Source organism: Mirounga angustirostris, unplaced genomic scaffold (genome assembly GCF_029215605.1).
Source record: "Mirounga angustirostris isolate CCGP_5_RB_7025 unplaced genomic scaffold, mMirAng1.0.hap1 SCAF_3, whole genome shotgun sequence".
NCBI lineage: Eukaryota > Metazoa > Chordata > Mammalia > Carnivora > Phocidae > Mirounga > Mirounga angustirostris.
The window spans coordinates 64,170,086-64,198,021 of record NW_026991711.1 but is presented as its reverse complement, the minus strand read 5'-3'; the positions used below and the strand labels follow the sequence as shown (position 1 = coordinate 64,198,021).

Genomic DNA, 27,936 nt, shown 5'->3' with positions numbered 1-27,936 from the left:
CTCTTAACTATAGGAAACAAACAGGGTTGCTGGAGGGGAGGTGGGTGGGAGGATGGGGAACTGGGTGATGGGCATTAAGGAGGGCATGTGATGTAATAAGCACTGGGTGTTCTATGCAACTGATGAATCACTGTACTCTACCTCTGAAACTAATAATACGCTATACGGAAAAAAAAAAGATTTTCTATCTATGGAGGGGAGGGTGATATTGAGTGTATAGGTTTCTAGAGACTGCTTTTTTCTTGTGAATCATTAAGACAGTTGCAAACTGAGACTCGTGTACTGCATGACTATGATTTCTCTCTGCTAACCATTTGTCCCTTCCCTTTGTTCTAGGATGGCCAGCAGTGCCTGAGGAATGTCACATATATCCCACCTTGCGGATTGGGGGATATGGTGGGGTGTTAATTTGTGCTTTGCCCTCAGCTTGCCTTCTCCTCTCTCATCAGTTAGGCTCTCTCCTGGCCTGATAGTGGCTGATTGTTCTTACATTCTTTCACAAGATGGCTGGGGGCTAAAATGACTTTTCTTATGTCAGGAAAGCTATGTCTTTCTGTCTTTATCTGGAGAGTACTAACTCTTTCTGCTTACACAGTGTCTGATTTAATGCTTACAACAGTCCTGAGATAGATGGTGTGGTGCCCAACTGCAGTGTCTCTTGATCAGATGGGGGTCTCCATATGTGGGGTGACTATCATGTGGAAGACCACAATGCAGGAGGTGAAAGAATTCACCTAAGGCAGATAGGAGATAGAAGTTTCTCGACTACTCCAAAGGGGAGCTGTAGTCAGGACAGCAGAGGAGAGGTTGTCTGCAAGGAGGCAATGGGTGGGGACTGTGTTTAAGGGGAAAGATGAGGAAGTATGTCGACAGAATGGAATTCTCCCTTTTTTGGTAACTGTCCCTGGTTGTAAGTAACCCACTGGTCAGTTAGGGCCTATGGATATTTTGAAGTGGGTTGCCTGATGGGCCTGTCTATATTCCATTGCTCAAGACTGTTTGCCTAAAAGCAGCTTCTACAGATGACATATCTCAAATCAAAGATGAAGCCCATAGAAGATTATCAAGATTAAGGAAATGGAGAAATAGACATGGATCCAGAATTGAAACCAGGTAGTCAGGTTTTAATGTCCAATTCATTTCATTATTCCATGAGGCTTTTAAAAAAAAACTATTTTTTAACATAATTTCTTTTCAACAATCTAACCATACTGAGATAGGGAAACTGAAGGACTCCATAAAAATCTGCTTTTTTTTCTCCTTTCTGCTTCTATTCTTGCTAGGACTTGCACCCCTCACTTTACATGTTTCATAATGCACAGAGTATATGTCCTCCTTGTAAGTGACAGGAAGTTAATGATTTCTTTAGAATAGATAACATCTAAGGAAGGATCAAGTGAGAATGACTGGACAAAGCCAGTCATGTGCTCATTCCAAATCACTGGAGCTAGACATCTCGATGCCAAGACCCCCAGGCTCCGAGGAATAATTGATTTATGAAAGACACCTGGGCGCTCATCTTTGTTCTAAACAGTTCCTGGATGCCTGAGAGGAAACATACATCAGACCACAATCCTCAATAAAAACCCCAGACATCAAGCAAAGACGATACTCTCTCTCCTTTCCTTTCTGAGTCTCCCAGACATTCTGTCTGTATCTTCGCACTCTTTATACCTTCAATAAACTGTGCTCCCACCTCCTGCTGGCTTGCACGTAGCACTTGATTTCTATCCTGCACGTAGCCAGGAAGCCTCTTGGCTGGACCTGTGGGAACCCTCTCTGGGTCCTCTGACCCAGCCTGCCTACATCAGTATGATCCAGCAATTCCACTCCTGGGTATTTATCTGAAGGAAACAAAAACACTAACTTAAAAAGACCTGCAACTCTTATGTTCATTGCATCATTATTTACAACAGCCAAGACATGGAAGCAACCTTAAGTGTCCATTGATGGATGAATAGATACAGAAAATGTGATATAGATAAATAAATACACACACACACACAAATCACACTATGGAATATTATTTGGTTATAAATAGAAGGAAATCCTGCCATTTTTGACAATATGGGTGGACCTTGAGGGAATCATGCTTTGTGAAATAAGCCAGACAAAGAAAAATACCTTATGATCTCACTTATATATGGAATTAAAAAAAAAAAAAAGAACTTACAGATACAAAGAACAGACTGTAGATTGGTAGTTGCCAAAGGAGGAGTTTGTGGGGTGGGTGAAATGGGTGAAAGGGGTCAAAAGATTTAACTTCTATTATAAAATAAATAAATCATGGGGATATAATATATAACATGGTAACTATAGTTAATAAAACTCCACTGCATATTTGAAAGTTGCTAATTTAAAGTTCCCATTACAAGGAAAAAACTTTAAATATGTATTGTGATAGATGTTAAATAGACTTATTGTGGTGACCATTTTGCAATATATACAAATATTGAATCATTATGTTGTATGTACACCTAAAACTAATATAATGTTATATGGCAAGGATACCTCAATTAAAAAAAAAAGAATAAAAACCTAAAATGCATTCATTATTTGGCCAAATTATACTGTTGTAGATAAGCTATAACCATGGCCCTTACCTAATTACTCTCTAATCTACATGGTTTTCTACCTTTGGGTATTTATGGCAGCCCTCATAGGTGTAAGAACACCTATCACACAGATGTTAGAGCATTTCATACCTGAGAAGCTCCACTTCTTTCACAGAGGTGTAGGTCGACCTTGTCCTGGAGATTGGTTTTAGAATGTTTTGTGGTTGCTTTTTTGTTTTTGTTTCTGTTTTTGATGAGAACAGAGCCAATTGCCTAAGATATTAAGCTTTGTTCATTATTAAACAAAAGCTGGAACTCAGGTCTCTTCACTCAAACTTTATATAGGAGATGTCTCCCTTTAGCTCTGTTCTTTCCTCATGAGGGAATATCTTCTTTTTTTCTGAGTACATTTTTCATATAATCCGTTCTGATAATGGTAACCAAATTGCTCTTTCTCATTCTCGCCTATTCTAGCTGATGCTGATGAATTTAGCATTTAACTATGAACTCTCTCTTATATTTAGATTTTCATATTTTCTTATTTCCTACCTAGACTGTCATACACATTTTTTTTTTTTAGATTTTATTTATTTATTTGACAGAGAGAGACACACAGCGAGAGAGGGAACACAAGCAAGGGGAGTGGGAGAGGGAGAAGCAGGCTTCCCGCTGAGCAGGGAGCCCAATGTGGGGCTTGATCTCAGGACCCTGGAATCGTGACCTGAGCCAAAGGCAGACGCTTAACGACTGCGTCACCCAGGCGCCCTTGTCATACACTTTAACATTTTATCAGTTTCATGTTTTTTGACATATATATATATATATATATATATATATATACTCCAATCAAGACAATGTATACACTACAAATCAAGATAATATTTAACACCCTGAAAAATTTCCTGTGCTATTATTTAGTTCATTCCCCCCCACATCCATTTACAGGCAAGCACTAATCTGCTTTTTGTCACTGTAAATTAGTTTGCATTCTTTTTTTTTTTTTTTTTTAGATTTTATTGATTTGAGAGAGAGACAGAGATAGTGAGATAGAGAGCACAAGCGGGGAGGAGAGGGAGAAGCGGGCTCCCCACAGAGCAGGGAGCCCGATGCGGAACTCGATCCCAGGACCCTGGGATCATGACCTGAGCCGAAGGCAGACGCTTAACCCACTGAGCCACCCAGGCGCCCAATTAGTTTGCATTCTTAACAAGATGATATAAGTATATAAATATATATTAGTGAAGTGTCTGTTCAAATTTTTTGCCTATTTGTTTATTGGATTGTTTATTTTCTTATCGAGTTTGAAACTTCTTTATATATTCTAACTGCAAGTCCTTGATGATAAATGTGTTTTGCAAACATTTCTTGGAAGTTTGTGGTTTTTGTTTTCAATCTCTTTCAAAGATAAGAACGTTTTAATTTTGATAAGGTTCAATTTACTATTATTTTTCCTTTTATTAATCATACTTTTTGTTTTTTAGACATATATATTGTAATTTTTCTGTTTTCTTCTAGCAATGGCTCCAGTCTTATTTATTTAAAAGATTATTATTTTTCTATTGAAATAACTTTGCACTTTTGTCAAAAGTCAGTTGTATATATTTTGTTATTGAGTGACTATTCACTTCAGTTTGACCTTTTTTTTTTTTTTAAAGATTTTATTTTTTTTTATTTATTTGACAGAGAGAGAGACACAGCGAGAGAGGGAACACAAGCAGGGGGAGTGGGAGAGGGAGAAGCAGGCTTCCCGCAGAGCAGGGAGCCCGATGTGGGGCTCGATCCCAGGATCCTGGGATCATGACCTGAGCCGAAGGCAGACGCTTAACGACTGAGCCACCCGGGCGCCCTCAGTTTGACCTTCTTGATGATTTCGTATGTCTATCACTATGAAGTATCCCCTCTTATCACTGATATTTTTTATTCCAGTATTTCTTTACTTTATATATATTAATACAGCCACTGCAGCTTTCTTCTTGTTAGTATTTGCATCTTGTAACTGATTGTATCCCTGTATTTTAAGCTAGTTCTGTGTGCATATACATAGAACTAGGGTTCATATTTATATTACACTTGGGAGTGTATTTTTATATCACAGTTATAGAGACAACACATACTTGGACCTTGCTTTTATATCACTGCGGACATTCTAGGATTTATAATCTTCATCTTTAACTTATCACTGTATACCTCTATATGAGAGTATGTTAATTACACTTGAATTAGAAAAAAAAGTATACATGCACATTGTAAGAACCTTTTAATAGCATACTTCTTTCATCCTCTCATCCTTTGTTATTATTATGTATTTTAGTTCTTCATATCTTGTGAGCAACAAAATACCATTTTTTTCATTAAGCCATCAGTTATATTTAAAAATTTTTTTAAAATGAGAAAATAAGTCTATAATACTTATACAGTTATTAATCATTTTTAGCACCTTTAATTTTTGTTTTTAATCTAGGTCCAAGTTTCTGTCAGGAGTCATTTTCTGTTTGCCTCTAAAACTGTTTTTATGATTTACTGTAGTATAAGTGTTTTGGCAACAAATATCCTAGCTTTCATTAGTCTGAAAAATCTCTATTTTTATTTTTCAGGAATATTTGTTTAGCTACCAATTCTAGTTTTCAGTTCTCTTTTTTTCTTCTGGCTTCCATAATTTCTAATAGAAATTCTATAGTGATTCTTAATTCTAATTACTCTTTGAAATAGTATGATTTTTATTCTTCTGGTTTTAGGAATCCATTATTACCACTGGTTTCTAGCAGTTTGATTGTGGTATGTCCTTGTAGAGAGCAAAATGGAGTCTCTCACGTCAAGCAGGAGCCCATGTCAAGCAGTGATGCAAGCAGTTAAGGTACTGCAGCTAGGAGATACCGCCAGGACCAACGTCAGCTGACACCCCAGAACTGATAATGAGCAGAACCAGAGGAGGTCTGCAGGGACCCAAAACTGATTAAATCCCTTTAAAAAAGAAAAGGATTTTCAGGTCAGACTCTTCAGACCTGACCCCTCTATGTCTGACCACTTAAAAAAGGCAACTGGCACCGAAGGCTCTGCGCGATGGATCTCTGAACAGAACCGAGATCCTGCACAGCTTGAACGTCAGAAGCAGTAAGTACCGAGAACCGACCCGGACCAGATCGAGGCCTTATCTTAACTACACGCTCACAGACTGACTTTGTGTTTGGTTCCTTAACTTCCTACACCCTCTGTTACCTTGTTTGTTGTGTGGCTTGTCTTCTGTCCCACTGTGTGCTGTGTAAGAAGCCAAGTTTAAACACATGGTGAAATGTCTGGAATCCTGAACCTGCTTTATCATTGTGATTTAACTTTGCCTTATTCAAGCTGACATTGTGGAAAGACACAGCTCGTGTGTGTGCCTTCCTAGTGTGCTCATGACAGTCCTGGTGTGAATAATACTGTGTATTCTGCTTGAGGTTCATTGAGCTTTGTTGGATCTGTGGGTTTATAATTTTCAAAATATTTAGAAAATTACTGTTATTATTATTTATTCAAACATTTTTCTGTCCTCTCCCCCACACTGACGTATACTCAAATCTTCTGAGATGACAGTTACGTGAATGTTAGATTGCTTGATACTTTCTAGCTGGTCACTGAGGCTCTGTCCATTTTTTTTTTCTCCCTGTTTCAATTTTGTTAATTTCTGTTGTTTTATATTCAAATTCACTAATCTTTTCTTTCTTCTGCATTGTCTAATCTACTCTTTATTCCATCCTGGAGTTCCCTATTATTGACATTTGGTTTTTATCCTTTCATTTTTGAATATTTTCCATTTCATTCCTCATGTTTAATTTTTCTTTTAAATCCTCAAATAAATTTTGCTAAGCCTTTGCTTTTACTTTGGGATCTGGTTCTATTGACTGTTTTTTTGGTAACAAGTTGCCTTTTCCTGCTTCTTCCTATATCTAACAATTTTTGATTTGGTGCTGTGTAATTTGTTTGGCATGTAGCTCCTTAGTTATAATTTTCCTGATTATCTTTATGACTGGCAGAAAAACCATGTCAATATTTTTATTTTAAAATTATACCTTTGCGGGGCGCCTGGGTGGTTGTTGTTAAGCGTCTGCCTTCCGCTCAGGTCATGATCCCAGAGTCCTGGGATCGAGCCCCGCATCGGGCTCCCTGCTCAGCGGGAAGCCTACTTCTCCCTCTCCCACTCCCCCTGCTTGTGTTCCCTCTCTCGCTGTCTCTCTCTCTGTCAAATAAATAAATTAAAAATCTATAAAAAAATAAATAAAATTATATCTTTGCCTAACAATCATTTATTTGGCATATACAATATGTAAGACATTAAGTAGAATCAGCCAGTCCTTTGTGGAGTCCCTCATTACTACTTACTATACGTACCTAAACTATTGGTAGTCCTGGTGAATACATTCCAAGAAAATATGGAGAACATATTGACATGGACTTATAGCAAAACAGAATATACTCCAATAATACACTTTCTTAAAGGAAATACTTTTTAAGCTTTCAAGTAATATAGCAGGTAGAGAGCTATAGGATAGATTATGCCTGTAGAAAATGTTTACTATTTAATATTTCTGTACAATGGATTTTTATATTTCTTGCAAATTTGTTCTTGTTTGTTTTCAAACAAGCAAAATACTCTTGCTTATTCAGAAAATGCTTATTAAACAATGGTATACATAAATCTACTTTTTAATAGTAGAAATATAAATTATCTTGCTTATAAAAATGTGTTGGGAAAATGTTTTGGGGAATTATAGATTGCTAAAGAAAAATTAGAAGTCGAATGTTTCCAAATCATTTGAGGGAACCTAAAGCTACCCTATGACCACATATTTAGGCCGTATTTGTTTGTTATTGTTGTGTTGTAAGGGTTGGGGTTGGAGGAGGCAAATTATTATATCCCTTTTTTTCAGGTTTCAAATAAATTGAGAATGGACCATAAAGTCAGATAGGGATAAGAATACAGCTTTAGCAACGGTAAGGCTTGATTGGAGAATATGGCTTGGACCAGTAATGAAAATTGGTGCATACTATGGCCCATCCTGCCATAGACAGTAGAGAGCTAGAGAGTTTCTAGTGGCACTGCAGGGTGGGGAAGCCCTGCAACTGTGAGTTAATCAAATGTAGGAGAGTGGTGAGGAGGGGATGGCAAGGTTCTTGTGGAACCCAGGGGTTAGTCAAGTATTAATGGCATTCATTTTCCAGTCTTATGTCATATTTCTTTTGTGGGAAGAAATGAATAACTTGTGGGGGAGATAAAAGCTTCTTCCCCAAAACTTCATTAAGACAGTGGAAGACAGGGGAGTGAAGGGAATATTTCTCCTTCCAATGGCCATTTTGTTAAAGCAAATAGGCAGACTTTAGATTCTGCTGGTTTTCTGCCCATCACAATGTGTTGTGATCTATAGAGAAAGATAAATGACTATTCACAAAAGTATAGTGAAATTGTCCTGGACAACTCAAGTTAGTAACTTAGACTTTAATGTTTAAATGCTTGAATATTTCATGTGGTTTGAGTTTTCTAAAAGGAATTAAATTATCAGGATAATTGCTTGGTTATTTGCTGTATTACCCTAAGTTATGAAAATAAATAAGGGTAGAATTTTTTCTACATTGCTTATAATTAAGACTTACTACTAATTGTAAAATTAGTCACTCCATTATTTTAATATATTTATACTCAGATTTTATACTTAATTATATATTAAATTATGTACTATATTTATTATATTATTACTTGTTTTATTATTGGCCTATGGGAAAAGAAATGGATATTATTCATCTGAAACCTATTCTACAATGAAATTTACATATTTACACAACTGAGGTAACAGCTGAAGATTAAAAAACAATTAATTGACGTAGCTTGGAGATTGAGGGTCACGTTCCTTAAGAGATAACATGAACTATTCAGAGTTCAGAAGACTATAGATCGAAGTCTTAAAATAACATTGAAACCCATATTTATAATTACAGAAAGATAAGAGGAGCGTCATAAGTGTAGCAAAGATAAAAATCTCTCAATCAGATCTTTTTTCCTTTAACATGGGTCTGGAGATCTCTCTCTCTATATATATGTATATAAAAATTTTTTTTCTTCAATCTCTCAGCCTTTAGTTTAAATGTTTCTAAATTACCACCCTGCCCAGATTTCTGCCTCAATAAATAAACTTATCGAAAAATCTCTTCTCTTTGGAAAAATTTTTCCAATAAGGTAATTAATTAGAGGCTCTGTGGATCTGATATATGCCAATATTTACTAGTCTACTTTGAAACCATGAATCATATGTATGGCTAATGGAAAAGGACTTTAGTATGGATGATAGTTTCCATTCAATGATTTTAATTATAATTACATCATGACTACAAATTAATTATAATTTCCTACCTTACAGTATAGACATTATCTTCAAGATTAACCTCTCCAAAGTTTCTTCAATCATCTCAAAACTCCATGGACATTTCTTCATTATGTCATCTTAACAGTACAGTCAGTATTTGTATATTGTTTTGATCTTTCTTAACATACCCAAAGCTGGAAAAATCATATCCATGTGCCTTTCTTTCCCCAGCTAGATGGACACATGAGAGCAGAGGTTCCTTTTTCTCCCTGTTTTGGATCACTTCTAACAATCTAGTCTGGAAATAGAAATTAGTGTGATGAAGTTGCTTTGTCATGTTGGATACCAACCTAAATCTGTGGGCAGATTTATTTGGCATATTGTGGGTTTCCATTTGGTAAGCATTCTTAGGGTATATCCAAAGTTTGAATATATCAAATGCTTTTGGCAAGTACATATTCCTCATACTTAATGTAGAGTCATGGTTTGCAAATCACTATGCTAGGCATTAGGGAGTAGTAAATAAAGATTAATATAAAGATGGTGCTGTCTGCCTTCAAGGTGAGATGAACTGAAAAGGGGTTTGGGGTAAAGTAGAGCATATAGATTGAGAAGCAGGCAGTGAGAAGCAGGCAGCTTAACTTTTCAAGGGAAACAGCAGTGGTAACTTGTGTAAACCACTACCTCTCATAATGGTAAAAGAAAGTGAGTATATTTGGAATTATGACTCTGAGTTGAATACATACAAAACCACACAATTATAGAGAAAAGTTTACTGTCTTTATTTTACTATATCATTATGAGTAAGAAGGGATCTGTGACATCTTGAAAAGAGTCAGTTATTTATTCATTAGTTTATTAATGCATATACTCACCTAGTTGTCATCTATTCATTATGCCAAAGTTTATTGAGCATCTACTACCTGCTATGTTCACTTCTAGGTGTTAGGGATACAAAGCAAATTAATATATCGTGTTTACTGTCATATGTGGTTTCACAATCTACTTGGGAGAGATTCATAATCTACCTTGAATAAGAACAAGGCCAGTCTTTGCACTGGAGGACCAGCAATGGTCTAGGCCAATTCCATTGCCCCAGGATATCAATAGCAGCACATATTTTCCCACCATTATTATTCCAATCTTTTAGGACATCAAAACTTTTCCTCTTTATAAAATCCTTTTTAGAACAGAAATAATCATTGAAGGATCACATTCCAATTATTGCTAGCTAATTTTAATGATCTGGCAAAATTTTGGAAAGAATTCATTAGATGCTCAAAATAAAAATGGAGATCAAAATAGATTTTCAGCAGAGGTCACGACGGCACTAACAGAACAGGTAAAGGTGCCAATTCATTTGTGATATATTTTAATGTTCTGTGAAGAAGAAAATGACAACAATGAAAAACAAATGATGGTGTCACCATATAGAGAAATTATTAAATGCTATCTTAGAGGTATTATTATTAAGGAAATATGTTTGTTCACAATATGTCCTAAGTGAAAAAAAGAATTTTTAAAAAGTGCTACATTATGAATATTTACTTTGTTGAAATACATATATAACATATGAATAGAAAAAATCGAAAATATATAGACCAAAAATTTGTTAACCCTGAACAGTTGGATAAATTTATGGCTGATGTTTTAAGATTTTTCTTCTAATATTTGGAGCCTGTTTTACTCCGTACTTTTTCTACCATTTTGAACTTTTTAATTGGGGTATAATAGAAGTATACAAATGTGTGCAAATCATAAATGAATAGCTTGATGCCTTTTCACAAATGGAGTACGCCTGTGTACACAGTGCCCAAATCTGGAAGCAGAACATAATCAATATTTCAGAAGCAGCCTATCTCCTTCCACTTCCTTCCATTTACTGCCTTGTAAATCATTTTCGTAAAGGTATTAACTTCAATCTTGAGTAGAGGTCTGTGTGAACATACGGTGTTATGTTAATGTACAAATCGCTGAATTCTTTTTGTGGTTAATGCATGTCAGGTACACAAAGTTCCAAATATTTAACTGAATCGGTATTTGTGAATGTACTTGTAAACCTAAAATACACCATGCAAATGCAAGTAATTATTATTTTATACTTCTCTGATCTGAGAAGCAAAGATATTAACCGACTTGCTTCTGATTTTGTTTCTCATTTTTTTAGTTAACTGATACTTATTTCACACAATTTCAGGTTATTCATGTAGTTAACAGAATACAGTTCAAGGCTTTTTAAATGACGGTATTTTCCTATTCCAACACAAGGACCGGAGATTTGGCCTTTTTTGTCAAAGTGGATGACTAGTTTGGAAAGATTACAGTTTAGATTGGATGCTCTTTTCTGAAAGAATCTGTGCTTGTCAGCTTCCCAAACCGGTCAAGTCAGCAACCAAATCCCCATGAGACTGCACACATGTAAATGATATTTGTAAAGTCTCTCGGAGTTAATGAATATGAAATTTATAGCAGACTCTCAGTTGGGGAACTGGCTTTCTGGATGGATGTCAGGTTTAACCCAGTAATCACTTCTCTGGATTTCTTCCAATTCCTCTAAAAGCACAGTATTTTCAAAACTGGAAGCCAGCCATATATTATTTGAAATCATGATTCTCAAATTTTCAATTAATAAAGTACAACTAAAGTAAATTATGCCAATTTTGAAAATGTATTATTTTTATCATATATGGTAAATATGAAAGGAAGTTAGTTATGGGAAGATTTAAGATACTGACCAAGAGGGGCACCTGGGTGGCTCAGTCATTAAGCGTCTGCCTTCAGCTCAGGTCATGGTCGCAGGGTCCTGGGATCGAGCCCTGCATCGGACCCCCTGCTCCACAGAGAGCCTGCTTCTCCCTCTCCCACTCCCCCTGCTTGTGTTCCCTCTCTTGCTGTCTCTCTCTCTGTCAAATAAATAAATAAAATCTTTAAAAAAAAAAAGATACTGACCAAGAGCTAAAGAAGTTTATCTTTTTACTTCCTTCTTTAATAACAATTTATACTAACTGACAAACTATGAGACCAGCTTGTATCAAAGAAGAACGCTTCTACAAAACTTAGGAGGCTTTGAAAAGAATGAAATAGCCCTGTATGTAGCAGTATGGAAGATCTTTACAATATAGTACTATTTAAAAAAAAGATTGGCACAGGAAATAGTTTTAATATGCTACGTTTGATGTATAGAATGAATAAATAGATAGAGATAGAATGATAGGTAGAGATAACTTCTTATTTCTGGGTAAGAAACAGTTAATTGCAGACAAGGGTTTCCATAAAAACAAGAAAAAGCTGAAGAAGTTACATAAATCATATTTCATAGGGAGCTTTAGAAAGAATGAGTACTAGATGAGATAATATTCCAGAGAGTAGAGAAACTTTCTGTTCCTCCAACCCTAGGGACATTTGCTGATTCTTTGGGAAAGCTAATGATTGGGCTTAATCTTGATGAAAGTTTTGTTGGGAACTGGAAGCTAAAGTAGCACTGTTAGTGGTCATGCTAAGCTACAGTGACAATTTGGAAAGTTGAGACATATTCAGGGAGCATTTGATGACTCTGGGGCTCTATAGAAGTTGGAGAGCTAGGATTTATCTTCCAAAAAGACAGAATGAATCTCTGACAGTTTTACATCTGTTTAGGAAGCCAGCCCTACAAGTGGGAAGAGGCCAGCTGAATCTCATTGACAATCTCCACCTCAAGATATCTGCCAGATTTTGAAGCCATATTGGCAAGAAGTTGGAAAGCTTGGCTGGAAATCTTTAATATGCATTTAATTTTAAATTCAAATATTAATTATTGTTTTTCATATTTAATATTTTAAATGCAGAATTTGAAGACTGATGAGATAGATATCTTCCCGTTGTTTTCAATCTAAAACCAAGGACATATATGCGAGAAAAACAGAATTGACCCAGAAGTAGATAGATTCTAACTAAGTCTCTAAGGAAATGCAGAGCAAGCTTATTCTCAGACTTGATATAGACAGCAACTTAGATCCTATTTGCCTAACAGAGGAAAAGGACAACACTCTGGTGGAAGATATCATCTGTAGTCTCAAGTTTTCTTCTGTGTATGGATGGTATTTATCCTGTAATCAAATATTTATAACAATCAGAAAATTATAAAAATATGACAACAAATGAAAATTTAAAAAATAACTGACAATAAAGGCACAGTTAATCCAGATATTGTAGTTAGCAGTCAATGACTTTGAAATAACTTGATTATGATATTCAAGAAAATAAACAAAAGTTGGGGCAGCTGGCTGGCTCAGTTGGAAGAATGTGCAAGTCTTGATTTGGGGTTGTGAGTTTGAGTCCCATGTTGGGTGTAGAGATTACTTAAATAAATAAAACTTAAAAAATAGAAAAAAAGTTGGACAAAATAGATCAAAGTACAAAAATAATATCAGAAGATTATAGAATGAGTCATATTGATATTCTACACCTGAAAAACATGTAATACCTAAAATTAACAAGTCAATAGATGTGTTTACCAGCAAATTAGATGCATTAGAACACACAATTATTAAAGTGAAAAAAGACACCAATAGATCATATCTGAACTGAAGCACAGAGTAAAAAGCATGGAAACCACTGAACAGAAGTGTCTGACATGCTAGAATAACATATCATACATTTAACTGAATTCTCAGAAAAAGGGAGAAAGAATAAGGAATAAGCAATATTGAAGAATTAACAGCCAAGAAATTTTAAAAGCCAATGAAAGATACAACACACATGTTCAAAAAGACCAGAGAACCCAGAGCTAACAACAGCAAAGGAAGCAATCAACAAAACTAAAAGGCAGTCTATGGAATGAGAGAAGATATTTGCAATGATAAAGAATTAGTGTCCAAAATCTATAAAAAACTTATCAAATTCAGCACCCAAAACCCAAATAATCCACTTAAGAAATGGGTAGAAGACATGAATAGATATTTTTCCAAAGAAGACATACAGATGGCTAACAAACACACGAAAAGATGCTTATCATCACTCACAAACAGGGAAATACAAATCAAAACCACAATGAGATACCACCTCACTGGTCAGAATGGCAAAATAAAAAACACAAGAAACAACAGGTATTGGTGAAATTGTGGAGAAAGGGGAACCCTCTTACACTGTTGGTGGGAATGCAAACTGGTGCAGCCACTCTGGAAAACAGTATGGAGTTTCCTCAAAAAGTTAAAAACAGAACTACCCTATGACTCAGCAATTACACTACTAGGTATCTATCCAAAGGTTACAAAAATACAGATTCAGAGGGGTACATGCACCCCAATGTTTATAGCAGCATTATCATCAATAGCCAAATCATGGAAAGAGCCCAAATGTCCATCGATTGATGAATGAATAAAGATGATGTGGCATATATATACAATGGAATATTGCTCAGCCATCCAAAAGAATGAATTCTTGCCATTTGCAATGACATGGATGGAACTAGAGTGTATTATGCTAAGTGAAATAAGTCAATCAGAGAAAGACAAGTACCATATGATTTCACTCATGTGGAATTTAAGAAACAAAACAGATGAACAAATGGGAAGGGGAAAAAAAAAGAGAGAAGGAAGCAAACCACAAGAAACTCTTAATAATAGAGAACAAACAGGGTTGATGGAGGGAGATGGGTGGAGGATAGGCTAAATGGGTGATGGGTATTAAGGAGGGCACTTATTATGATGAACACTGGATGTTTTATGTAAGTGATGAATCACTGAATTCTACTACTGAAACCAAAAAAAAAAAAAAAAAGAAAAAGTAAAAGAAAAAGATATATAATCAAGTTGCTGAAAACCAAAGACAGAGAAGATCTTAAAAACAATCAGAAGAAAAAAAGGCATATTACTTATCAAATGAGCAAAAATTACTAACTTCTCAGCAAAAATGTTGAAAACCAGAAAATAATATAATGACATATTTAGTTGGCCGAATTATTATTCCATACCCTGCCAAGATATCTTTCAAAAATGAAGGTGACATAAAACATTTTCAGACAGAGAGAATATGCCAATATCCAGCCTGAACTGAAGAAAAGAAACCAAAGGGATTTTTTTTTTTCAGGCGTAAAATTAAAAAGTTAAAAACATGAAAGAGCAGGAGGGAATAAAGAACAAGAGAGTAAATATGTAAACATAAATGAATATTGACTTTACAAGCAATTACTGTTATGCCAAAATTATGTGTGGAATTAAAATGCCTGACAACTCTAATGCAAAAGTTCAAAGTATAAGACAATAGAGTTGAAAGGTTTTAAAATTTTAGTAGTATTAAGGAATTGGAAACTTCCTTTGTTTTTATCCCTGTGATTATTCTAAATTTCTGTTCTTCTCCTCTGACCAACACTTTGACCAATCCTTTTCCCTTTAAACCCATGATAATAGATGAATTTACTTCATATCATAAAGAATATTCTGGCCTTTTCATTTTGGTAGTTACAAATACTAGACTACTACAAAAATAGCTGTTTTTCTTTAGAAATGGAGTATGGAAGAGACATATTCTTTATACTGAAATAACTTATGTACCTTTGCATTGTAAAGTCTTATCAGGTCTGGTTTCTTATTGTGTGTTAAAGCCAGATATTGCCCAAATTGGAACTGACTTTCTCGACATAGTTCCTAGACTTCAAATTTTTTTTTCTCATTTGTGTATTGTTAAAGCACTGATGACTGATGGTATAGTCTAGGTATATATAGATGGTATAATCATATGTTCTCAGGCTTTGGCTTGAGTAGACTACCCCATAGCCTCTGAAAATTGGAAGCAATTAATATATAAGCTTGTACAGATGGTAATCGAGTGATGTTTTGGTTGTCTTGAATCCCAAAAGGAAGATCTCAGAATGTAACGATTTTTTTGATGATGGCTCATGAAACTTTGTGGGTGTTCAAAAGCTATGTGGTTATTTTTTAGAGAAATGAAAAGGGATCCAAACTTGAGAGTCTAGATATTGCTTCCGCATATAGAAAAAAAATTATAGTTTGGAAACTCTTTATAGAGATTATTACAGGTAGTGGAAAGAAATGTTCTCTTCTTTAGTGCATTTTCCTCCTTTTTTTCCCCCCTACTCCCTGCTTACACTTTTAGTACCAATGACACATAAAGCTGGATTTAATCTTGATTTTTTAATATAATAATCCCAATAGTCAATTTTACTTCATTGTATTAAGTGCCATAGAAAAAATTTAGAAATATTTTTTCATCAGAAAAGAAGTATTTTTTAAAAATCAGGGTGTTGGGTAATTTAGTTTCACAAATTTTGCATTTGCCTGAATTGTCCAAATGAAGATCTTGCCTGCCCCAAATGACCCTGACCATAAAAACTAAATATCAAGTATAAAAAAGAGAAATAAAAGAACACCACATATCTAAAGCAAATATTTAAAAATGCATACCTGACTAGAGAAAATTGTTTTAGGAAAATTATTTCCTAAATTTAATTTTAATAATTTTCATTTTCTTTAATTTAGTATAAAAAACCCTTTCTTTAATTCAGTATAAAAAACCTAATTTCTATATGTTTACTATATTTCTTGACATGTAAATTACATTCTTGGAGGGAAGCTTTATTTGTTGTTTATAAAATAATGTAATCTCATTGTGGTGGCAATTGATAATTCTCAGCCTTGAATGTAACCAAGATGACACAGCTGTTTTGAGGACAATCAGAAGTTAGGTTCCTCAGTTCATTTCTCATCGATCCATGAACCTGGCTTAGGAACAGGATGAGAACTGAGTATGTGCTCTGAGAATGAGGTGAGGGGCAGACTTAGAGATTATGGAGGTGGAGAGAGTCATGGGCAAATAAAGAAGATGGCCTCAAGGATGTGGAGGGGATCAGAGATGGATTCATCCAGACCTGTCAGAAGTGAGAAGGCAGGAGACCTATAAATCAATTGGCTTCACGTTAATAACTGCAGCTCTAGTATTGTGTTGTCCAAGAGATGCTCAAACTTGTGTCTCACTGTGGTTTGTTCTAAGTTTTCCTATAGCAAGATGGTGGGTCCTTTTAGAAATCAACTACTCAGCCCATATATCATTATGATAAATAATTCTCAAAATGACAAGCAAGCTCTTTATGTTTGGGACCTATAAACTAATCAGAAGGTTACAGAATAAGAAGTTGAATTTACTTTCTTTTCCTTTCCCCTTTTATGACAATCTGAGTGTAAAAAACAAATTCTGAGTGTATTTGCAGCAAGTAGATTGCTTTGTCACCTGTTGTTCATTTGCAGAGAACAGAAGGTATGAGAAGAGAACTTGACAGAGGTGAATGGAATCCATATTTTGAAGGCCTAATCAATTTTGAAAATGTATACATAATACTGTGCCAAAGGAGGGGAGCCTGGGTGGCTCAGTCATTGAGCGTCTGCCTTCGGCTCAGGTCATGGTCCCAGGGTCCTAGGATCGAGCCCCGCATCGGGCTCCCTGCTCCGTGGGAAGTCTGTTTCTCCCTCTCCCACTTCCCCTGCTTGTGTTCCTGCTCTTGATATCTCTCTCTCTCTCAAATAAATAAATAAAATCTTAAAAAAAAAAGACTGTGCCAAAGGATATTTTTGTTTTTATTTTGCCATATTATTTAAGGGATGAAGACCTTTAAACATTTTCTTTTGTTTTAACAGTAACATCAAAAAATATGCCACATCAAAACTTGCAGTGATCATTTTACTTGGATTAGCCAAATAATAAGAAATAAAACTTTTCTTCAAAAAATATGCAGCCTATTTTGAAGAAAATATGGTTATTATTAATGTTACTTTTAATTTTCCTCCAATCTTCTATCTGGTTCAAATAGTGAATTTAAAATTTTTGTTTGGTAAGTTATTGCAAATGTGCCAGGATTTGACATCTGCAATTCTTAGTATATGCTATGTTAAGAAAAACAAAGTGTTCTTTTAATTAGGTATGATTTCAGACCCATAAACAAAACAATGAAGTAATTTTTTCCTTTTGCTTCCCAGGAATGAGATGTTCATCCAGATCAGTAGTTCTCAAATAGTTCTCATATTGAAATTAAGATTCATTCGGGGAATGTCTATAGATAGTAAATCCTTCTTTTCTCCCCGATACCCTTTCTAGCTTCCTTTCAGCTATTTTGCTCTACCCTATGTTAAGAACAGTCGCCAGGCATTATGCTTTGTCCCGGTACCACAAAGTTCATAAATCTTTGCCCTTGTCTTCAAGGACCTTCTGTTTCCTTCCAATTCTGACAAGAAAACCAATGATAGGATACAGTGAGATGAATGCTATGATACGTAAAATGTACTTTATGGAATCGGAATCTAAAACAAACTAACAGACTAAGGAAAGCTTGCCAGAAGAGGTGACATTTGATTTGAGAGATGAGTAAATGTCAAAGGGGCTTTTATGGGAAAGGCTGTGTATATTTACAGGTATGGTTTGAGTATTGGGATTATTGCAGAGAACATTCTAAGCCAATGTGTATTCTAAGCATATGCAAAAGTATGAAAGAGGGAGTCAGAATATATTGAGTACATCATTGTAGTTTGGACAAATGGTGCATGATGAATGAAGTGGGAGGAGATGTTCAGTAGGTAGGGGCTGATTTAATGGTTTAAAGTAAGGAGTTCAGCCTTTATCCTGAAAACTTTAGATTTGGCCTTAAGAAATAGTGATACATAATCATATTTAAGATATTGAAAGGTTACTGATAATAGAAAAACAAGGCTAGAGGCAGTGAGAGGCTACTGTAGTAATCCAGATGAAAAATTATGGTAGAAAAATTAATATCATAAGGGGGTAATGAAGAAGAGGTGACAAAAAGTAAATACAGAATTTATGTTTACCTCAACTGGATGATTTTAAAACATCTTTTACATGCATTTTTAAGTTATCTTCCAGAAAATTCTCATTAACAGTTTGTAATGTAAAACATCTTGCTTTATATAATACTTATAATTTATATTAATTGCTTTTACTGAACCATTTCAGTAACAAAAATTATAATGAAAGTTTTCCCTTAACAAATCACTTCCCTTGATTTCTCAGACCTCTTCAAGGACTGCCTCATTTTCTGTTCCCTCCAAAGACAAATTTGTTGGAAGGTATCTATTTCTGCTGCTTTCATTCTCTTACTTTTCATTTTCTTGTCATTGATGTTTGGCTTCTGCTCCCAGTGCTGCCCTTGCCAGGACCCACAATGGCATCTCTGTTGAGATATTCAATGAGAGTACTTCTGCCATCCTCTTTCTTATCTGCCCACTCTGTTCTTCTTGAGACATCTGCTTCCCTTGAGAGTATGATCTTGGTTTCTCTCCCACCTCTGTTGCCGCTCTGTCTTAGTCTCCTTTCCTAGCTCCTCCTATTCCACTTGAGCTCCAGCTACTGAAGTTCTTCAGGACGCATATCCCTTCTTTCTTTTCTCTAACTTGTCCCCTAATTGAATTCATTTTATAAATTCAAAAAACAACAATGTGACAATACCTACATAGTTTATATCTACTCCAGTTAGAACATCTTCTCTAAAGTCCAAATTCCTATGTCCAAAACCTATTAGATATACCCACTTGTATGTTTATAGAGATCCTGAGAGTTATAAAGTACAAAATTTATCTCTTGATTTTTCCGTTGATCTTTTTTCTCCCATTTTCCTATTTTAATAAATGACATAACCATCAAGCCAGTTGCTCAAGCCAGGAACCTGGGAATCAGCCTTGATTCCTTTCTCTCCTTCCACCTTCCACCCACTCCAGCACCAAGACCTGTCATTTCTACCTCTAAAATATACTCTAAAACCATCGTCTTCTCTTCATCTTCATTGCCACTATCTTTGTTCGGGCCACCAGGATTTCTCACCCAGGCTGTCTCAGTAGCTTTCTATCTGGTCCTTTTTTCTTTTACAGTGGACACTATATGCCCAATGTTCCTACCTCTAACCATTCGAAGAAAATTTTACAGAATCTTTGCATCTCTTTTCTGCTTTTATAAACGAATGATAATCCTTGTCTTTATAAACAGAAAGTAATACCTACCCTAACTTTCCCTTTTATAAAATGAAAGAAATGTTCCCTACCTGTCCTTACTTTTCCCTTCATAAATATCACCACATATTCTTTCACACTTGGATGGAGTACATGTAAATATATTAGAGCATGAAATTAAATAACTGAAGATTAATTTCTATAACTCTTTTTTATTCTAATAGCAATGTATCTTAGTTTTTAAAATTATGTAACATAAAAAGTATGATGTTACCACTAAAGATAATCACTTTTAAAATATTGCCAAAGTTGTATTTTTTCCTATGCATACATATTTTACTCAACTGGATCCATTCTGTATGTTCTTTGTAGTAACTTGTTGTATAACATATTATTCTATTGTTCTTCAATCATTCTGTCAGATTCTTTAATAAAAGCATATTAAAACATTTTCTGCCTGAATATTATTCTAATAACCATAATTTAACCATTCTTTTTAAGTCTGACATGAAGGTTATTTCCATTTTCCACGATTACAAATGAACCCGTGGTGAACATTTTAATAAGCGTGTATTGTGCTTTTCTGATTATTTCCTTTGAATAAATTATTGTAAGTTGAATTACTGGGCCAAAAAGTTAGCATGTTTGTAATTTAAAATGACCCCTAGAAAAACTGGCTCTATTTCTGCTTTTACCACCAGAGTATGAGGGTACCCAGATGCATTGTCAGGATGAGGTGAGAGGAAATAAGCAAAACCACATCATATAAAGAACATTACTAAAGTTAAGAATATAAAATATTTTATAACTTCTGTGATATGAATAACTTTTCTGTTAATAGCCAGTCATCAGAGAGTTGTTAACTGTTGTGGTAGGTATGTGGTGGTCATAAGCCTGTAAGTGTCAGTGATAAGTATTAGGGGAAAATGTCTAAAATTCATGAGAAACAATAGTATTCTACTAAGCAGATACTAGTAAGTCTCAGCTTGTGACTTTATAGACCTGGTAGTTCTTTGGAAATTTGCCTTTGGTTAAGAAGTTAAAGCTTATGTTTTTGGTGATGAATATTAAATCTAACTTCCAACAAGTATTTTCTAAGATAGGAAAAATCATTTCCTCTTTATATTATATGATATACTCCACTAAAATATTCTGTAGCTAAAAGGATCAGAGAAGTTGATAGTGGATTTTTAGATCACCCAGGTATAAATAGACACCCAGGTATGCAAAGAACTAAATATGACCTTGATGATTTCTTATAATTGATATATATCTTCATATGCTTCTAACATTTTGAGGAATAATGTTTTAAAAGATTAAATTTTGCTTTAAAACATATAAGAATCAGGGGCGCTTGGGTGGTTCAGTGGGTTAGACATCTGCCTTTGGCTCAGGTCATGATCCCCTGCTCAGTGGGGAGCCTGCTTCTCCCTATGTCCCTCCACCTGCTCGTGCTCTCTCTCTCTCTCAAATAAATAAAATCTTTAAAAAAAAGATATAAGAATCAGAAATTAGAATAAAAGTTTTCACTCACATTTCCTTACCTGAACAAGGGCACCTGTTTAGAAAAAACAGTGAAGGCAGGTACAAGAGCCATCAGGTAAAGAGGCTAGTGCCACATAGGATGGGTGCAACATTTACAGCGACAGATGGGGAGGCAACAAAAGAAACCTCCAGCACCTTTCATCTCCCATATTAGGAAAATGTCTGAACTATTATGAACCATTTCAGTGCCCAGAAACTGTTTTACCTAACCATACATGTTAAAATAGTTTTGCACTATTAAGCTCCCATGAAGTTCATCCAAACTTCACTCTTTCCGTGAAGCATGATTCTCCTGATTTACTCGCCTGTGTTATCTTGGACTTTCTCTCCTGATTTTATCACAAAAGTCCCCAACATGTTTCACATTGTTGTACATTGTGATAGCTTTTTCTTCAGAGACAAAAACAAAAAACAAAAACTCCAGGAAGAGCTAGACCTTATTTGCACTGAGTTTCTAGTCCAGTTTCTAAGGTGCTGGTCTGCAGCTCTATTTCTGAAACGTAGGAGCTATTTTATTATATTTACTAGTCTATAAACTAAAACGTTTTTGCTTTGGTTCAATTTATTATGAGTTGACTTTCTGTTGTTTACAAGCTAATGAATCCTGAATAATAAACACATAAATATAAAAACTAAGAAGTTTGGTTTAAAAAAAGTAATGTGTAATATTCAATTAGATAATGTGAGAGCATAACATTTAAATTAATTTTTTCTAGCTCTTACTTGTAGTGATTCATAATACTGAGAGCAAAGGCATACTGCATTAAATTTAGTATCTGTGTCCATGCATTAGTATATGCTCTGTGCACTGACCTGACAAGTATTTATCATTATGCTTATGAATAAATAACGATTTTAGTATTTGTAGAATGAAATCCTATAGGTTTATGAATTTTCAGGAGCTTATATTTGTGATTGGGTCTTTGTTAGTGAGATCAGCTTCAAAACGGGGCTATCATTTTGCCAAATGCAATTGCTCATTAACAACACATTATTAAGAACCAAATAATCTCAGGGGCACCTGGGTGACTCAGACGGTTAAGCGCCTGCCTTTGGCTCAGGTCATGATCTCCGGGTCCTGAGACTGAGCACCAGGTAGGGCTCCCTGATCAGTGGGGAGTCTGCTTCTCTCTCTCCCTCGGCCTCTCCCCACTGCTCCTGCTCTCTCTGTCAAATGAATAAATAAAAACTTAAAAAAAGTTTTAAGAACCAAATATTCTTTCAAAACCCCCAAATGGTAAAAATATGTAGTGATTTCAAAGTAATATTCCTGTGTGAATTGTTCTTCTTTCTGAAGGAAAGAAAAAGGGCATCTGGAATTCCCACGACTATGTTCAACCAGATATCGATTATGGGTTTTTACACTTTACCAATATAAAAAATGAGCAGTAAGACTCAGAGCAGGAAGCCAAGTTTTGTACATGGGATGGTCTAGTATACCCAGGACCTAATGATGGTTGGCTAATATAAAGACTGTAAAGAAGAATTTAAATAAAACTTGTAACTCTTAGACATTCTCCTGTGACCAATAATAACCAACAGATGTGTACAGATGAACAACAGCTTGAGAAGATTCTGAGACCACTTTTTCCCCACAAATGTCTTGTTTACAGCCTTATTGTTGAGGAATGACTGCTAAAAATGGAGACAAATTGGACAGATTCACAACTGGAAACACTACAACTCTGATTTAGGGAAATTGCTGAAAAATATTCAATAAAATTTTGAATAAATACAAGTATTTATTTTCATCATCATTGATTAAGTATAATCTACGTAAGACGCAGCTAAGAGCTATAGGGATATTAAGAGGACAAAAAAAGTAACACTTTCTTTAAAATCTAAAGTTTTGTAAGAAAAAGGGCATGAATATATAGCTTTATGTTTGCAGAATAAATTAACATGGGAGAAATTAAGATTGGCTATAATGTGTGACAAAAGAGAGATTCCCCCAAAGCAGCATGTGAGATCGGAAGATGACTGGAGAAAACAAGATGGATGCCATGGACAATGTGTCATGGATTGAGCTGAGCCTTCACAACATGAAGAGAAAAGAAATGTGGTAAATATCAGACCAGGAGCATCTAGGAAGTCAGGCATAATACAGTTAGTTTGTATATTCAGGCTTTGTCACGTTAGTGTGAGGTTAGGTTAATGTTGAAGGGCATCTTGTATGCCTGAACAGAAGTTTAGACTTTTTTCTATAGTTAAGTGAAAGTGTTCAAAGTTGCTGAGCAATGGAGTGATGCTATCAGAATTGGATTTTAGGAAGAAAAATGAGTTGATTATTTACACATGAAATAGGACAAAGAGAGAGACCCAAGAAAAATGATGTCCAATTGGGAAACTGTTGCTATAGTCCAGAAAATAAATCATAAAGATCCAAGTAATAGTAATGAGACTCAAGGCCAGATTCAGGGAAAACTGAGAAAAGAGATTGAGTAAACTGGAGGACAGGACCTGAAATTAGTCTTGCCATTAAGACAGCCTAAAAGCCTTTGCATGTACCCATGTGTTAATAATACTACAAGACTTTTCGGCCACATTTCTACTAAGAAGGAATTACATTAAGAAGGGATTAGATTTAAACAAGAAAAACAATAGTGAAAACCAAAATTTATATACCAAAACTAGACAAAAGTATGGTATCTTTGTCTGTTGATATCAGCACTTTTCCAATTGGCTGTCTAAGTGTGTCAAGAGGGACCTGAGGAAAAAAAAAGAGGGACCACCTGAAAATAAAATTTGATCTTTTCATTAAGAAAAAAAAAAAAGAGCAACATATAAGGTAACATGAAATCACCAATCAAGATATTCATATTTAAGATGATATTTATATAAGATTAAAAAGAAAAAGTTATACATTCTATCACATACTGATATGTTGAAATTCTTGAAGATTATAGAGTAAGTAGGTGCTTTTAGTTTTGTTTTCCTATGCACAGAAGTTGAACAATTTTAACATATTAAGGAGCTGATCTTACTAGTTAAAAATTGAGATGAGTTAGCATTTTAAAAGTGTTGCCTTTTCCCAGAAGCCTTGAGATTATTTCTTATTAGAGCCATGCATTAGTATATAATATTAATAATTATATTTTATATAAATCCATGTTGCTGTGCAGGGCAGGGCACCATCGATGTTACAGTGAAGTTCCTGGCCTCTAATAACTCATTTGTTAAATAAAAATAAAACTCATGTAGTTCTGAAAATAAGTAAATATGCAAATTTTATCTTTGTATTTACATTGTACTATCATTTTCAAAGTAGTTTCTCTGAGTATAAAGTCCGGTAAAGTGTCTTTCCCTTATATTCAGGGTCCGCCTCTGAGCCCATGTGTAGTGATGTCTCCTGGGAAGGAAAACGCTCCTGATGCCTGAGGACATCCTTCCATCCACAACTTAACTTAATTCTGTTAATTCTGTTGTCAGAATTTAGCTCCTTTTGCTCAAAGCATTTTTTATAAGTAGTCTATCATGTAATTAAGAGCTCAGACTCTAAAGCCATGCTGTGTGGATTCAAATTCTATTTCTGCTTTTGGCTAATTTGGGCAAGATATTTAAACTGATCCAGTTTCCTCTTCTCTAAACTAGATAAAAATCATACCCACCTCATAGAATTGTCAGGAGGATTCATAAAAAGTGCTTAATAGGTCCTGTCATATAATAAGCGCCTAATAGATGTTATCAATTTTAAAAACTATTCTTATTTTATAACTTCTGAGTTCCACTGGAAATGTCAGATGCTCTGGGTGGTGATGGCTTGTAAGCGTGAGAAGGAGAGTCCTAGGAAAGCCGCTTCCCAGTGTGAGTTCATTGTGAAAAAACATATATATTAAATATTAGCAAGTGATAATTAAGAAAGATGGACAGATTTATTAGAACAAAAGCACAGAAGCGTCTGGGTGGCTCAGGCGGTTAAGTGTCTGCTTTCAGCTCAGGTCATGATCTCAGGGTCCTGGGATTGAGCCCTGCATGGGGCTCCCTGCTTAGTGGGAAGTCTGCTTCTCCCTTTCCCTCTCCCTCTGTCTCTCCCCCTGCTTGTGCTCTCTCTGTCTCTCTTTCTCTCAAATGAATAAATAAAATCTTAAAAAAAAAAAAAAAAGAACAAAGGCACAGATGATGATGCAACAGTGGAGGAGACAGAGGGCAGATGACCAGGGAACCTAGAAGAAGGAGGCAAAGGATTTGTCCAGTGCAGATGATGTAAGGCATTTAGGGAAACTAAGTGTTAAGTATTAGAGGTAGATGTTGAATTTTTCCTTTTTGAAGTTCAATTCTTGTTCAAGGGCATGTCTATCGTCTTTAAGGAGGTCTGCCCAGGCTCCTAGTTGAAAGTGCAGATTCACTCAGGGAAGTTACACTTTGAGTTATCACCCCTAATTTATGTTCTTTTGTAATGATATTGTTTCTGCCAGTCCTTGTGTAAGGCAGTGGGGGCACACATGTGACGAAAATAGACATCTTTTTCTTGATAAGGAGACATCAGTGTTTTATGTAATGCAAACTGTGGGATACGTAAGAGAAATAAGAACATGAAATATATATTTGGTATATGGTATGTTTAGTGGAAAGAGGAGGTGGAGAGAAGAAAATGTGCCAACAGTACCCTTTGTACTTCAATTTTCACCAAAATTTAGTATTATTATTTTTAGTTTTGCCCAAGTTTAGTATTATATTTTAAATATTTGCCCTCTTAGGATGGTGGTGTAGTGGTTTTTGGGTTTTGGCAGAATGAGACTGAGAAATGAATATAGAACTTTGTTCCTAAGAAGGGCAAATGGAACAGTACCACAGCATGGGCCAAACTGGTTAGAGACGAGGTAAGATTGTGTCTACCTCAGAACATGACAATGTGGACAACTGAAAAGAGCTGAGGAGCAAACAGATCATCTAAGTAACATCGAAGTAACAGTTGTCTCCAGTTTCCATGCGTACATGAGAAATTCCATACCTTCCCTCCCTAGCTTGAAATAACCGCAAATGCCACCTGCAACTAGAGACTATGCTGGATATCTAGGAAGTAAGTGGAAGAAACATCTGCATTCGAATCTAAATGTCTTCAGAATACTTAGAATTGACCAAGATTCAGTTTTCTGCCATCGTACAAAATGTGGCTAGAAACAGAGACTCAGTTAAGTCATCAATAAGAAATAAATTCTATTTCTTGGATACCTGAGTTGGAGGTTTTAAAACCTCATACAAGCAATACCTCCTTTAGAAATGATGTTTCAGAGGCATCTGGGTGCCTCAGTTGGTTTCAAGTGTCTGCCTCTTCATTTTTGGTTCAGGTCATGATCTCAGGGTCCTGGGATCGAGCCCTGTGTCCAGCTCTTCACTCAGCAGGGAGTCTGCTTGAGGATTCTCCCTCTCCTTCTGCCCCTCCCCACTCTCATGCACACATGCTCTCTCTCTAAAATAAATAAATAAATATTTTTAAAAATGTTTCAAATTTGGCCACAGTTCTAAAGGTGCAGATACCTGAAGACGATTGCTCCCTCAGCCCCCATCACTGACATATCCAATGTTGGATAATAGTGTCCGTAAAGAAATTAATTATCATTTCCTATGTCTTACTGATTATATGCAAATTATATAGAATTAATCTTACTTTACTTCATACATTGGCATTCTTTTTCTACTGTTGAAAGCATATAAGAATTCTGAATTACCAGAAATTAATATAAAGTCATCAACTAACACACAACTCTCTTTAAAGCAGGGCTTACATTTGTGTAAAAAAGGACTGATTTTTACATAATATTTAGTTCCAACCTGGTGCAAAAGTATGAATTCAGTATGTGCATTAAGCACAAAATTATAGAAAGATTCCCCAATTTGGCATCTATACCAGAGATTGGCACTTTTCTTTCAATAAAGAGCCAAGCAATTAAGTATTTTGGGTTCATGCTCCATACTGTTTCTGTCACAGTTCTTCAACTCAGGACTTGGAAGCATGAAAGAGGCCAGAGACAGTACAGACACAAATACTAATGTCTTATTTGTTTCAATAAAAATTTATTTACAAAAACAGGTAGTGGGCTGGATTTGGCCATAGTTTGCCTACCCTTTCATCTGTGCTCAAACTGGATTAAGCTACTTTTTTTTTTTTTTTTTTAAGAGAGAGAGAGAGCTCGCGCACAAGCAGGGGGAGCGACAGGCAGAGAGAGAAGCAGACTCCCCCCTGAGCAAGGAGCCCGATGTAGGGCTTGATCCTAGGTCCCTGGGATCATGACCGACCCCAGCCGAAGGCAGACGCTTAACCGACTGAGCCACCCAGGCATCCCTAAATCAAGCTACTTTTTTTGGTTTGGTAGAACTTCTGTAATTACATTCAAGATTATATCACTTTTGTTTTTAAAGGAATGCAGCAAGTTAACAGTCCTATTTCTCTGACCTATGTAAAGGCATACCTATAAACACAAAGATAATAAGGACTGAGGAATTCACCTAAATAACGCAGGCATAAAAAGTATTTGAATATTCAAATATTCAAAGAGTATTGTAGCATAAGCTGTGTTAATTTTCTCTTCAGTCTTGTAGTACGTTGCATTAATT

At 35.4% G+C, this 27,936-nt stretch overlaps 1 long non-coding RNA gene across 3 annotated transcripts in view; it reads left to right on the top strand.

Moving 5' to 3' along the window:
* Positions 1-20,285, top strand: part of LOC135363842 (uncharacterized) — a 478,080-nt gene extending 457,795 nt beyond the window's left edge. For 2 of the 3 annotated variants that reach the window (XR_010410029.1, XR_010410027.1), the window contains exon 8: positions 337-4,148. This is a non-coding gene — a long non-coding RNA (uncharacterized LOC135363842). Of the gene's footprint in view, positions 1-336; positions 4,149-5,290; positions 5,667-17,130 lie in introns of those variants that run through there. The other variant, XR_010410028.1, reaches the window with a different exon arrangement.
* Positions 20,286-27,936: the final 7,651 nt, after the last annotated feature.